Source organism: Dipodomys merriami, unplaced genomic scaffold (genome assembly GCF_024711535.1).
Source record: "Dipodomys merriami isolate MVZ:Mamm:240054 unplaced genomic scaffold, mDipMer1.0.p SCAF_14, whole genome shotgun sequence".
Taxonomy (NCBI): domain Eukaryota; kingdom Metazoa; phylum Chordata; class Mammalia; order Rodentia; family Heteromyidae; genus Dipodomys; species Dipodomys merriami.
Window position 1 is genome coordinate 28,240,812 of NW_027202715.1, and position 12,696 is coordinate 28,253,507.

General features: G+C 36.3%; 1 pseudogene; it reads right to left on the reverse strand.

Annotated features, from left to right (window-relative positions):
* LOC138825869 (ferritin, mitochondrial-like) overlaps positions 1–12,696 on the reverse strand; it is a 136,969-nt pseudogene that overhangs the window by 53,011 nt on the left and 71,262 nt on the right.

The following is a 12,696-nucleotide window of genomic DNA, read 5'->3' on the forward strand; positions in this document are numbered from 1 at the left end:
CAGAATAATAATTAGAATAAAAGAAACAAACTATGGGGTTTGAATTCATGGAATCACCTCACTAAGATTACTCTCCAAGAAGGAACTCTTCCTCTTGTGTCAGGCCTCCAGTCCCACTTTTTGATGTTTTTTTTTTTTTTAGATGGAGTCAGGTGGACTTTTCTCTTGAAGTTATCAAATAATCTTTGCATTTCAGAGAATAATAAGTCAACTGTTCCTGTAAAGTTCTACTGGCATCTTCCAGATTAGTTCACCAAAATATGTAACTGGGACCAAATCTAGAAAGTTCTAATATCCCAGATGGAATTAAAAGACAGACATATATGGACTGCATCAGGAACAGGTTCAGGAATGCATATAAAATTTAAAAAAAAGCAAAAAATGTACCCCCCCCCTTGGAGGGCAGGAAGGCGGAGGAAGGAGCAGTTTGATACAAGTCCCAAGGCCTCATGGTTTTATTGGTAGATACTGATATGGACATGGTGAGTCCTAGACACTGAGCTATGTGTTGTTAGTGCCTATAGACTGGGCTGCTTGGAATCAATTTTTTGCATGTTGGACTGTGGCTCCCTAAGCCTTTGGATGCCCAGACAGAGTGTATTATTTTCTGCCATCCTCAAGAGCTGGGGGTTAGTAAGACCTTTCTGTCTGTTAGAAGTCATTCCATTAAAGCCAATAGTCTAAAGTGTAATTCGTCCAGAGTATCATTTTCCAATGCCATGTTTCTGAATTCCTTGCTTATGCAATGATATTGGAGCACTGCCATGTTTCATTCACATATTTTCACTTCTGTATTCAAGAAAATAATAATCTAGGATGACACATGGCTACATGTTATTCCAGAAAGAGTAGGGGACCTCTTACATCGTTATTCCTCAGTCAGAGAGAAAGTTGTGTGATATATTACAAATTTGATATTTCTTCTTTTTATATATATATTTTAGATTTTTTTATTGTGAAAATACCATGCAGAGGAGTTACAATTACATGGGCAAGATAATGAGTACATTTCTTGTCAAGCATTGTTGCCTCCTTCTTTGTTTCCCTTTCCTATCCCTTCCTATATCCCCTCCCCCCCTTTCAAAGCTGTAAAGTTTGTTTTTCAACATAACGACTTGTACATCTCATTTTATTGTAAAGATACTACAGAAAGGAGTTACAGTTACATGAGTAAGTACTGAGTACATTTCCTATGGAGCATTGTTACCTCCTCTTTTGTTTTCCCCTACAATGATCCCTTTCCTCCCCACCTCCCCAACTCCTCCCTTCCCCCTCTCCTCCACAAAGTTGTAAAGTTCGTTTTCAACACAGTGTCTTGTACATATCATTGCTAGAATGGATCAACCTGTATCTTTATTCTGGTATTTTGTTATTTCCTTTCCCTTCCCCAAATTAGAAAAATGTATATACAAGATGCAGGGCACCAGAATCAAATACAGTGAGAACAGGGGTTATACCATGGGGGGAGAACGTACAAAAGAAACAAAAAAAACTACATAGTACATTATAAGTACATTAAAAACAACAGCAACAAAGATAAAACTTCTTGTGTCCCTATCTTGGGGTTCATTTTGCTTAACATCATCTTATATGGTCATAGGTACATAGCTTTTGACCTTTTCTGCTTGTCCTAGATGTATGCTATTTATTGCAAATAAGGAAAACCATGGGACCTATGTTTCTTTGGGCCTATTAGCACAACCATGTTTATTGAAGCATTATTTACCATAGCTAAGATATAGAACCAACCCAGATGCCCCTCAGTAGATGAATGGATCAAAAAATATATGTGTGTGTCTGTATATATATATATATATATATATATGTATATATATATGTATATATATATATACAGACACACACATATATATATATACAGACACACACATATATATATATGAATTCATATATATATATATATATATATGAATTCCATCAATGACACTGCCACATTTGTTAGGAAATAGAAACACTTGGAAAAAATATATTTAGTAAAGTAAGCCAGGCCCAAATTTGGTATTTCTTAATCATACACTTACTGGAGACATTAAAAATAAAACCATATTTTCTATTTGGCAGATAGAAATAACATACCATGCTGGGCATCATGGTTCATACTTATAATCCCAGCTTACCTGGGAGGCAAAGAAAGGGACAATTTTCTTTCAAAGGCAGCCCAAGCCAAAAAACAAACTTAGTGAGACTCTATCTCACATAACAAGCCAGAAATTGTGATTTATGTCAGTAATCTCAGCTATCTGGGTCTGAGGCTGGCCTATGTTGAAAAAAAGGACTGGGGCATGACTCAAGTGGTATTGTACTTTCCTAGCAAGCCCCAAAATGAGTTCCAATCCCAGCACCACCAAAGAAAGAACAAAGAAAAGAAAACTTCAGAAAGCCCAGCATAGGAACTCTGTGAAAGTTATAACAATATCAATTTAGAGCATAACCATTGCTGATTGCTGTAGAGAATATGGCCCATTTACTGAAACCTGCTGAAATGGAACCAAGATGGCAGTTTTAGACTTCAGGTGTTTTTCTCATTATACTTTTATTCTGTTCCCCAAAACTGTTCAATTGGAATTCATTCAAGAAGCCATCATATGCAATTGGAAATTCAGATATTTCCAATTGCTTTTTTTTGATCTGAGGATTAAGAACAAAATTTTCTTAAGGGATAGTGTGAAAGAGGATGTAGAGGAAAGGGGAAAATATGAAATAGTGACAACAGTAATTCCATTTCTGAAAATTCTCAGAAAATGTCTTCTAAAAGTGCACAAATCTCTGATGTGTTAGATTGCTTATGTTGCCATCTCCCAATGGATCAAGTCAATAAAGAGGAAATAGCTATGCTTTTAGCTTCATCTTGGCCAGATCTATGGCATGTCAAGAAAGTGTAAGGACTTGATGGTATACCATAATAATCAAGCAATTTACAGAACTTGCATTTCAGTTGCACAGACGTTGGTAGAAGTAAGCATCTAATTAGGAGTACAAATATTCAGCATACAATGTGAACAAGTCAGCAAGTGATAGTGTGAAAATACTTTTTTTCATTTTGCCTTTAATATCACATTTGCAAAGTCTCACTACAGCACTTCTTAAGTTTTACATTATTACACTTATTATTATGATTATTATTATTCCCATTATTATTTTGGTGGTGCTAGGTTTTAAACTCGGCAACTTGCTCACGTTTGGGTTCCAATCTTAGGAAATGACTGGTATTTATGAAGTCTGCTTTGTGTTTCACTTTGAGGTATGAAAGCAAATGGAATGGCATAGAAAAAAAATGCTGCTAGGCTCACCCAGGAGCCAAAGAAATACATTTCTACCAAGGCAAGTATACCCCCACCAGTGAGAGGAGTCAACCTATGTATTAAAACAGTAATCTATATAAATAATGTTTTTCTTGCAAGGACATACATTCATGTTTTTAAGAGACAGGGCAATGTTTGATTATAATGAAGCCATTTTCTCCCTTAATAAGGTATACTTCTTGTCTTGGATACCATTGTGTTCTAAGAGGTTGTCTCCTGGTATGCATGGCTCAGAAGAACCATAAACGAGGTAATTAGACTTTACTTTATGTGGTCTTCATGCTGCACTCCTCATTCCATTGTACCTATTTGTGTCTTTTTGCAAAAACAAGGAAAGGGAAGAGCATGATTATCAAGGCACTCAACACTTGGCCTATAGATGTGATTAAATAAAAGCAAAGTAACTACTTACAGTAATTAGGGTAGGAGGTAGACGAGAGAAAAACCATTCATGTATCTATCTATTGGTATTTCCAAATGTTTAAATGTCCATAGTGGAGGTTTCTTCATGGAAAGTTAAAATGAGATAACTGCTTTTCAGAACCAAGACTCATAACTATCTTGGGCATAGTTTCATAAAGAAGAATTCTGCAGAATCTGTGTACCTAATGAGAATCGAATTACTCACCTTAATAGCAAAGAGGCTTAATGCAGAAGAAGCATGATCAATGAAGATGAGATTCTAAATGCATCTTTGTTCAGCCACAGGCCATAGGCACCTGGGGAGAGTAGAGAGCTATTCTATGAAGTCTTAGAATACTAAATCTCCACAGCTATGTAGCTCAGATCTTAAGAATAACCCTGGTTTTCAGGAAGATTAGGATATCTGGGGGTAAAGCTGATTATCTCCAAATGTATTCATTCATTCAGTCATTCAGTCATTCAGTCAGTCAGTCAGTCAGTCACACATGTATTTAACAAATAAGCATTTTATTGAGTGGAAACTTAAGTAGACTGATACTTGAAGGGAATGACAGAACAAGGTACTTTAGTCTCTCATATCAAAAAGTTTCAGGCTGAAGAAATAGCAGAAATAAAATGCCCTCAACAGAGGTGGATTTCTCAATGGCAATATATGACCCGAGAGGAAGAGAGAGGGCTTTCTTCTGGAACTTGAAGAAATTATCCAGACATTCAACTTAGAACATTATTTTGCAGGTTTCTTATGCATTGTTAATGAGTTAAAGAAATTATCTTTATAGTTTCTATTGTCTACTTTAATAACTTTTTCCCTCTCTTTCCTTCCTTATTTTCTTCATTCCTTCCATTCTTTTTTTCTTTCCTTCTCTCCTCTTCTCTCCTCTCCTCTTCTCTCCTCTCCTCTTCTCTCCTCTCCTCTTCTCTCCTCTCCTCTCCTCTTCGCTTGTCTCCGCCTCCTCTCCTCTCCCTTCCCCTTTCTTTCCTTTTCTTTCCTCCCTTCCTTCTCTCTCTTCTTTTTCTGTTGCTGGCCCAAGTGCTTAAACTCAGAGCCTGGACATTGTCCCTGAGTTTTGGGGCTAGTACTCTACCACTTGAACTACAGCTCCACTTCCAGCTTTTTTAGTGCTCGATTGGACATAAGAAGAACCTCATGGGCTTTGCTGCCCAGGCTGTCTTCAAACCATGATCCTCAGATCTCAACCTCCTGAGTAGCTGGGATTATTATGTGAGACACGAATACCCAACTAAGGGACTTCAGTTGTTTTTAGTCTATTTGGTATTTTTGAAAATAATTTTTATGTTTTATTTTGACTGCTCTGAGGAAGTTTTTTTTTGTTTTTGTTTTTGTCTTTTTTTGGTACCAGGAATCAAACCCAGGACATTGTACTTGCTTCGAAAGTGCTTTGCCCCTGAACTACATCCTAGCTCCCTGAAAAAATTTCGTATCTTCTTTATATAAATACATTTTCTTTTACCTTATCAAACAATAGCCCACTTAAAAGCCTAATCTGGATCCCTATCTGACTGTGCATTGCTTTATTATATTGGTTAAGGTGACTCATAACATGAGCTCAGAATTAATGTGGAGTAGCTACACAAGGATCGAAATGAATGGTGTTAAATGAAACTTTTAGAATATAGCAGTAAGTAAATAAATCTTCGTTTCTCAATTCATGAACAGTTAGACTATTATTATGAGATTATAGTGAATCAAAATATTTTTCCCTTTTTGTAGTAGTGGGATTTGAATTCAAGACCTTGCACTTGCCAGGCAGATAAACTACTGCTTGAGACACAGTTCTAGATCTTTTCACACAAGATCTCATATTTTGCCTGGCCCAGTGGGACCATGATCCTTGTACTTATAAGTTCCTAGCATAACTGGGCTGAGTAGAGCATGCTGCCACATTCAGCCTTTTCTGTTGAAATAGACTCTTGAAAATGTCATTGCTCCAGATCTTCTGAAACCACAATCCTCCTGATCTTAGTGTCCAACACAGCTGGAATTACAGGTGACCGTTCACATAGGCTATTCTCAATCCTCAGTTCTCCTGACCTTTCCCTCCTGAGTAGTTTGAATAAACACTGGTGAGCCATTGAGGTATGGATAAATGATTATTGTAGGAAATGTATAATAAACTGTGGCACAAATCTAACTCAGATTAAGCATCACCTTTTATGTTCTATTTCAAAACATAATTTTGTGTAGTCTGAAAATTTGTCATTTGTCATTTGTTCATTTTGTGTGTTTGTGTGTCACAAACACTTCAATATTATCACAATTCCTGTATTCACTATGTCTGATTATGTGTGACTTATATCTATTCCTGACTCTTAAATATGTTGAAATCTTTGACACAGCCAAATCCATCATACTCCAAGACAAAAGGCTCTTTGAAGATTTTGAAAGAAGGCTTTGAAATATTTCTTATATCTGTTTTTAATAAAATTTGGTTTATTCCATAATTCAGCCAAGTTCTTCATAATTCTTTTCAAAGCTAAATTCTGAACAGCTTTTAAAGGAGAGAAAATGTGATTGTGTACATATAGCATTTAATTTCCTTATATGCTCAGACAAAAATTTAAATAGGGGTCCTTCAGGCCTTAAAACTAAGAAAATTGGCAGTACATGAGGTGGACTCCTAGCTGTTTCTTCCTGATTCCTTGCTCTACAAAACATTTGTAGACATGATAAACATTTGTGCAGGATGAGAATAGACAACTATGTAAGGTGTCAACTCATTTCTCAGGATGGAATAAAATTACAAAAATCCCTGTATACGTTTCTTTTTCTTTTTTACCTCATCAAGAGGCTTATTTAGAGGAAGTTGTACTCAGAAAAAAAATAAGACCCCCAAACTTTTAAGTTTTCTCAAATGCCTCACTTAAAAAAAAAAAAAAAGTATTGTGAAGTTGATGTACAGAAGGGTTGCAGTTACGTGATTCAGGTCTTGAGTACATTTCCTTTTGAACGATGTTACTCCCTCCCTCATTCTCTCCCAGATTATCCCGCCTGAAAGCCCTCCCCTCAAATTGTATAGTTCATTTCCAACATAGTATAGCGGGTTTCACTGCTGAATTGATTTAGCCATTGTCCCACCATTTCCATGTTTCCCCTTCCCCTCGCCAAATCAGATAAACTTATCTACAAGACAAAGGATACAGAAATCAAAAACAGGGACAGAGGGGGAATAAACCAAAGAAAAGCAGAAAGAAGAAAAGAAAAGGGGGAAAAAAGAGCCACAAACAGTATCATAAAAAACCCCACCTATTTCTTGGAGTTTATTTCAATAAGCATCAATTTATATGATCTTATGCACATAGCTATTGAGTCCTTATGATTCTGTCCTTCTTTGTTTTCACAGATGAATATTTAGATTGCTGTTTCATTAATCATGTCCAGGTGTAATTATTTGTCTTTTATGAATGGATCAAGAAAATGTTGCATATATACACAATAGTAGGCTTCCATCAGAAAGAATAACATCGTCCCATTTGTAAGGAAATTGAAAGACTTGGAAAAAGTCAATTTTTTAGCAACTAGTTCTACGTTTATCTGTATTTTTTTTTGGTCGGTCATGGGGCCTGAACTCTGAACCTGGGTGCTGTCCCTCAGCTCTTCAGCTCAAGGCTAGTGCTCTACCATTTGAGCCACAGAGCCAATTCCGGCTTTTTCTGCATGTGGTGCTGAGGAATCGAACCCAGGGCCTCAGGCATGAAAGCAAGCACTCTACCTCTGAGCCACCTTCCCAGCCCTCGCTGTATTTTTAATGGTGGATTTATATATAACATTTGTAATAAAACAATTGCTGAAATTGGGTGCCAGTGGCTTAGGTCCGTAATTCTAGTTAATTGGAAGATTGAGTTCTGAAGTTTGCAGTTGGAAGCCAGTCTCACAGAAAATTCTGTGAGAATCTTATCTCTGATTAACTACTAAAATGTTGTAAGTATAGCCATGATTCAAGTGGTGCAATGCCAGCCTTCAGCAAAAATGCTCAGGGACAGTGCCCAGGCCCTGGCCCTGAGTTCAAGCCCCAGAACTAACAAAATAAAGTTAAAAAATTGCTGAGATGAACACCAGTTTAAGAACATTCTCATTCTTATTATTTTGGCAGTACTAGTTGGCAAACTTAGTTTCCATACTTGCCGTAACCACTTGAACCATATTATCAGGCTTATTGTTCTAGGTTACTTTTCAGAGTTTTTTCCTCAATGTTGTTTTGAATTGCATTTCTTTTATGGCTAGGGAGGCTGAGCATTTCTTCATGTGTCTATTGGCCATTCTTATTTCCTCTTCAGAGAAGTTTCTCTTTAAGTCTTTAGCCCACTTCTTTATTGGGCAGTTGTTTCTTTGAGGATTTGTTGTGGGGGATTTAATTTTTTGAGTTCCAAGTATATTTTAGATATGAGACCCTTGTCTGTTGTATTGCTAGTGAAGATCTTCTCCCAATCCATGGGCTTTCTATTGATCTTGCTACCTATGTCCTTTGCCATACAGAAACTCTGCAATTTCATGCAATCCCATTTGTCCAACTTTTCTTTGATTTGTTGTGTTTCTGGGTCTCTATTAAGAAAATTTTGGCCTGCGCCAAGGAGACCTAGGATTTCTCCTATTCTGTCCTGTAATGTTTTCAGGGTGTCTGCTTTGACTCCAAGGTCTTTGGTTCATTTGGTTCATTTGGTGCAGGGTAAAATAAATCTTAACTCACTTTTACTTGTACTGGTCTTGAACCACAATCTCCCTACCTTTCCAAGTGGCTAACACCACAGAAATGCACAATCATGACAAGCCCTAAGAGCCATTATTGATAAAGGTCTACTTTTCAATTTAATTGTATATTCTATAGAATATGCAATTGTGTGTTGTATACATCACTAGGTAACGTAATTATATAACATTCACATGTCTAAAGGAAATGAAATGATTTGAGCAAGAAGAGATTCAAAGCATAGAAATTTCTCTTTCATAGTAATTTAATTCCAAACGAGGAATAAGAGCAACTAAAATATTCATATGCACAGAATATGGGAATTACATACAAAGTTACATACAAGACATGCTGTAGATCTGCATCTCAGCATTATCCAATGCAGCTAGAGGCAGGAATTCTACCTCTACTGCCTGTTTTTACATAGAATAACCAAGCTATGCAGTTTCTGCACTCCCCCCGTTGAACCAAATCTACCACTTTTTCCAGGGTTCCAGCCTCTGTTCACTAGCTTACTTTTATTCATTGCAGCATTTCATGTTGATGTGGCGAAAACATGATTTCTCACTCACCTAAGGCAGTCCTATAACATCTTTCTGAGTTCTGACAATTGCCCTGAATTCTTATCAAGTGTCAGGAGCTTCAGTTATTAAACTTCACACCTGGAACTATCGGGTCAAAAAAAAAAAAATGAAGGCAGCAAAGAAGCATGCAACGTTTCTCAGAGCTCATTTTTCTTCTTTTAGTCTGGTGAATTTAATCTGAATCATTGAAGCAGAAAATACTTCTCACCTGTTTAGCAGACAACACCTTTGCTGAAACACATGAGCTCTGTTTCCTCTTCAATGAGCTCTTGAACATCCTACAGTACCTGAGGATCCTTCTCATAAGTGAAAATGAGGTGCTTATTCGGAGGCTCAAATTTTGCCTGTGATTTTAGCAGAATCTATTGGAATATGGCAAGAAGTATAAAGAAACCAAGCTAAAGTATTTTGTCAGTACAACACACTGCAGTCAAGTGTATTATCAATGAATTGGAACCAGTCAGCAAAACTTCTGTAATTTGAAACAGAAAATATAGAGTCCTTAGTTCTCTTCAGTGTCTTCCTATCCCCCAATTCATATATTTTTTCTGTAAGTCTATTACTTCCAGTGAAAATACCTCAGCTTTTTATGAGAAGATATTTTAAAAAATTGATGTAGGATATTATACAAGTTTGTATCTAGATAAATATGACTAGATTTAACATCCATAGTTCCTTTTTTGTGGGATGCTGGTCTGAGTTTTTAAATATGAAAAGAAAAGTTATTCTTGTGGAAATGAACCAATAGCCATCATTTATTGTGTTTACTATGAGCTAGCTGCTACAGTGGTTGCCTTATATTTAATGCTGTAAACAACCAATGAGTTAGGTTTAACTATCATGCCTATTATATAAACAATAAAACTGGTGCTTAGGAAAGAAAGATAACTGACCTAAAGTTACAAAATATTTTACAGGATTCATAAACAATGTGAACTAAGGACTTCTATGACACCAAATCTATGCTGTTACAACCCTATGTGGACTAATTAATAAGAAAAAAGATATTTGATACTTGACTTGGTAGGTCATAAACACATTTAACTACAGAATTACATCTTCCAAGCAGGAAAAGAAGCCAATATATTCTGCTAAGTACTCATAGAACTTACAGATAATGAGTTAGATTTTTTTTCCAGTTATTTTTCAGAGAACTTCCATTTGTTGTTTTTGAAAACGTAGACTTTAAATCCTGGCCACCACAACCACTAATTTAGTATGGCGATTTTTATTATTATTATTATTATCATTATTATTATTATTATTGTGAAAATACTATACAGAGGGGTTATAATTACAGGGGAAAGATAGGGAGTACATTTCTTATCAAGCATTGTTGCCTCCTTCTTTGTTTCCCCATACCATCCTTCCCATTACCATCCCCCACGCCCATCTGATCCTCCCCTCCCCACCAAAGTTGTAAAGTTCGTTTTTCAACATAACGACTTGTATATGGATCGCATTGTTGCAATGGGTCCACCTGTATCCCTATTTAAATGATTTGTTTTTTTCCCTTCCCCTCCACAAATTATACCAACATCAAATACAGTGAAAGCAGAGGTTATACCGTGGGGGAGGAACATACAAAGCAACAAAGAAATAATCTTATAAATGTGTTAGAAACAATCGCATAAAAGAAAAAAAAAACTTTGAATACTTATCTTGGGGTTCATGTCCCTAACATCAACTTATCTGACCTCTACTGCTTGACTCAGACATATACTAGTTATTGCAAATAAGGGAAACCATGGGACCTATGTTTCTTTGGGCCTGGCTTACTTCATTTAATGTAATTTTTTCCAAGTCTTCCAATGGGGCAATGACATTCTAACAATGGGGCGATGTCATTCATTCTGATTGAGACATAGAATTCCATTGTGTGTATATACCACATTTTCTTGATCCATTCTTCTACTGAGGGACATCTGGCTTGGTTCCATATCTTAGCTATGGTAAATAATGCTGCAATAAACATAGTTGTGCTGGTAGTTTTAGAATGGTCTTGTTTGTGATCATTTTGGGTAAATTCCCAAAAGTGGGATTGTTGGGCCATAGGGGAGTTCTATGTGGAATCTTTTGAGGAACCTCCATACTGCTTTCCAAAGTGGTTGAACAAGTTTACACTCCCACCAACAATGCAGCAAAGCCATAGTAATCAAAACAGCTTGGTACTGGCACAAGAACAGACCTCAGGACCAATGGAATAGAATTGAAAACCCAGAAATAAGCCCACAGACCTATACCCATCTAATCTTCGATAAGGGAGCTAAAAAAAATAGAATGGAAGAAAGACAACCTCTTCAGTAAATGGTGCTGACAAAATTGGTTAATCACTTGTAGAAAACTAAAGCTAGATCCTTATATATCACTCTGCACCAGAATCAACTCCACATGTATCAAAGACCTCGGAGTCAAAGCAGACACTCTGAAAACATTACAGGATGGAATAGGAGAAACCCTAGGTCTCCTTGGCACAGGCCGAAATTTTATTAATAGAGACCAAGAAACACAACAAATCAAAGAAAGGTGATTTTTTTTTGTATTTTAGAATTTCACAATGTTGAAAAGGTGTAGGTCAAAGTATTGTTTGTAAAACCGTAAGCAGGACTGATAAATGTCAGAGATTGAAGAAAGTTCACATTTCCCTCTTTTTTTATTTTCATTCCACCTCCAGACTATGTTCTTTGAATTTAGTTTCTTTGTATTCCCAAACTAGACCTTCTTTATTTTAGCCTATGGCATTTCAGATGGACTTCTGGGAATTTGGACATGGACCAAGAACTAAAAACATGCTGGTTTGCTGATGAGTAACTCAGAATTTTGTCTTATGTCTAAACAGAAGAAAGGGTTTGTTTTGTATTTTTCAATCATTTTTATTTTTATTTATTTTTTGTTCTGAAAATACCATACAGAGGGGTTACAATTAAATGAGCAAGGTAATGAGTACATTTCTTATCAAGCATTGTTGCCTCTTCCTTCGTTTCCCCTTCCCATCCCTTCCCATCTTCCTCCATCAGCCCTCCCCACCCCCCCATGCCAAAGCTGTAAAGTTCATTTTTTGACATAATGGCTTGTACATCTCATTGTTGCAATGGGTCCACCTGTATCCCTATTTAAACAATTGGTTTTTTCCCTTTCCCTCCACAAATTATACCAACATCAAATACAGTGAAAACAGGGGTTATACTGTGGGGGAGGGACATACAAAGAAACAAAGAAATATCTTATAAATATTTTAGTAACAATAGCAAGCAAGAAAAAAAACATTTGAGTCCTTATCTTGGGGTTCATTTCACCTACCTAACTTATCTGACTGTTTATGCTTGTCTCAGACATATACTAGTTATTGCAAATAAGGGAAACCATGAGACCTATGTTTCTTTGGGCCTGACTTATGTCACTTAATATAATTTTTTCCAAGTCTTTCCATTTCCTAACAAATGGGGCAATGTCATTCTTTCTGATGGAGGCATAGAATTCCATTGTGTATATATACCACATTTTCTTGATCCATTCATCTACTGAGGGACATCTGGGTTGGTTCCATATCTTAGCTATGATAAATAATGCTGCAATAAACATAGTTGTGCTGGTAGCTTTAGTATGATTGCTTAAAAGCTGTATTTTACTTATTTAATTTTAAACAAAATTATTTTTATTCAT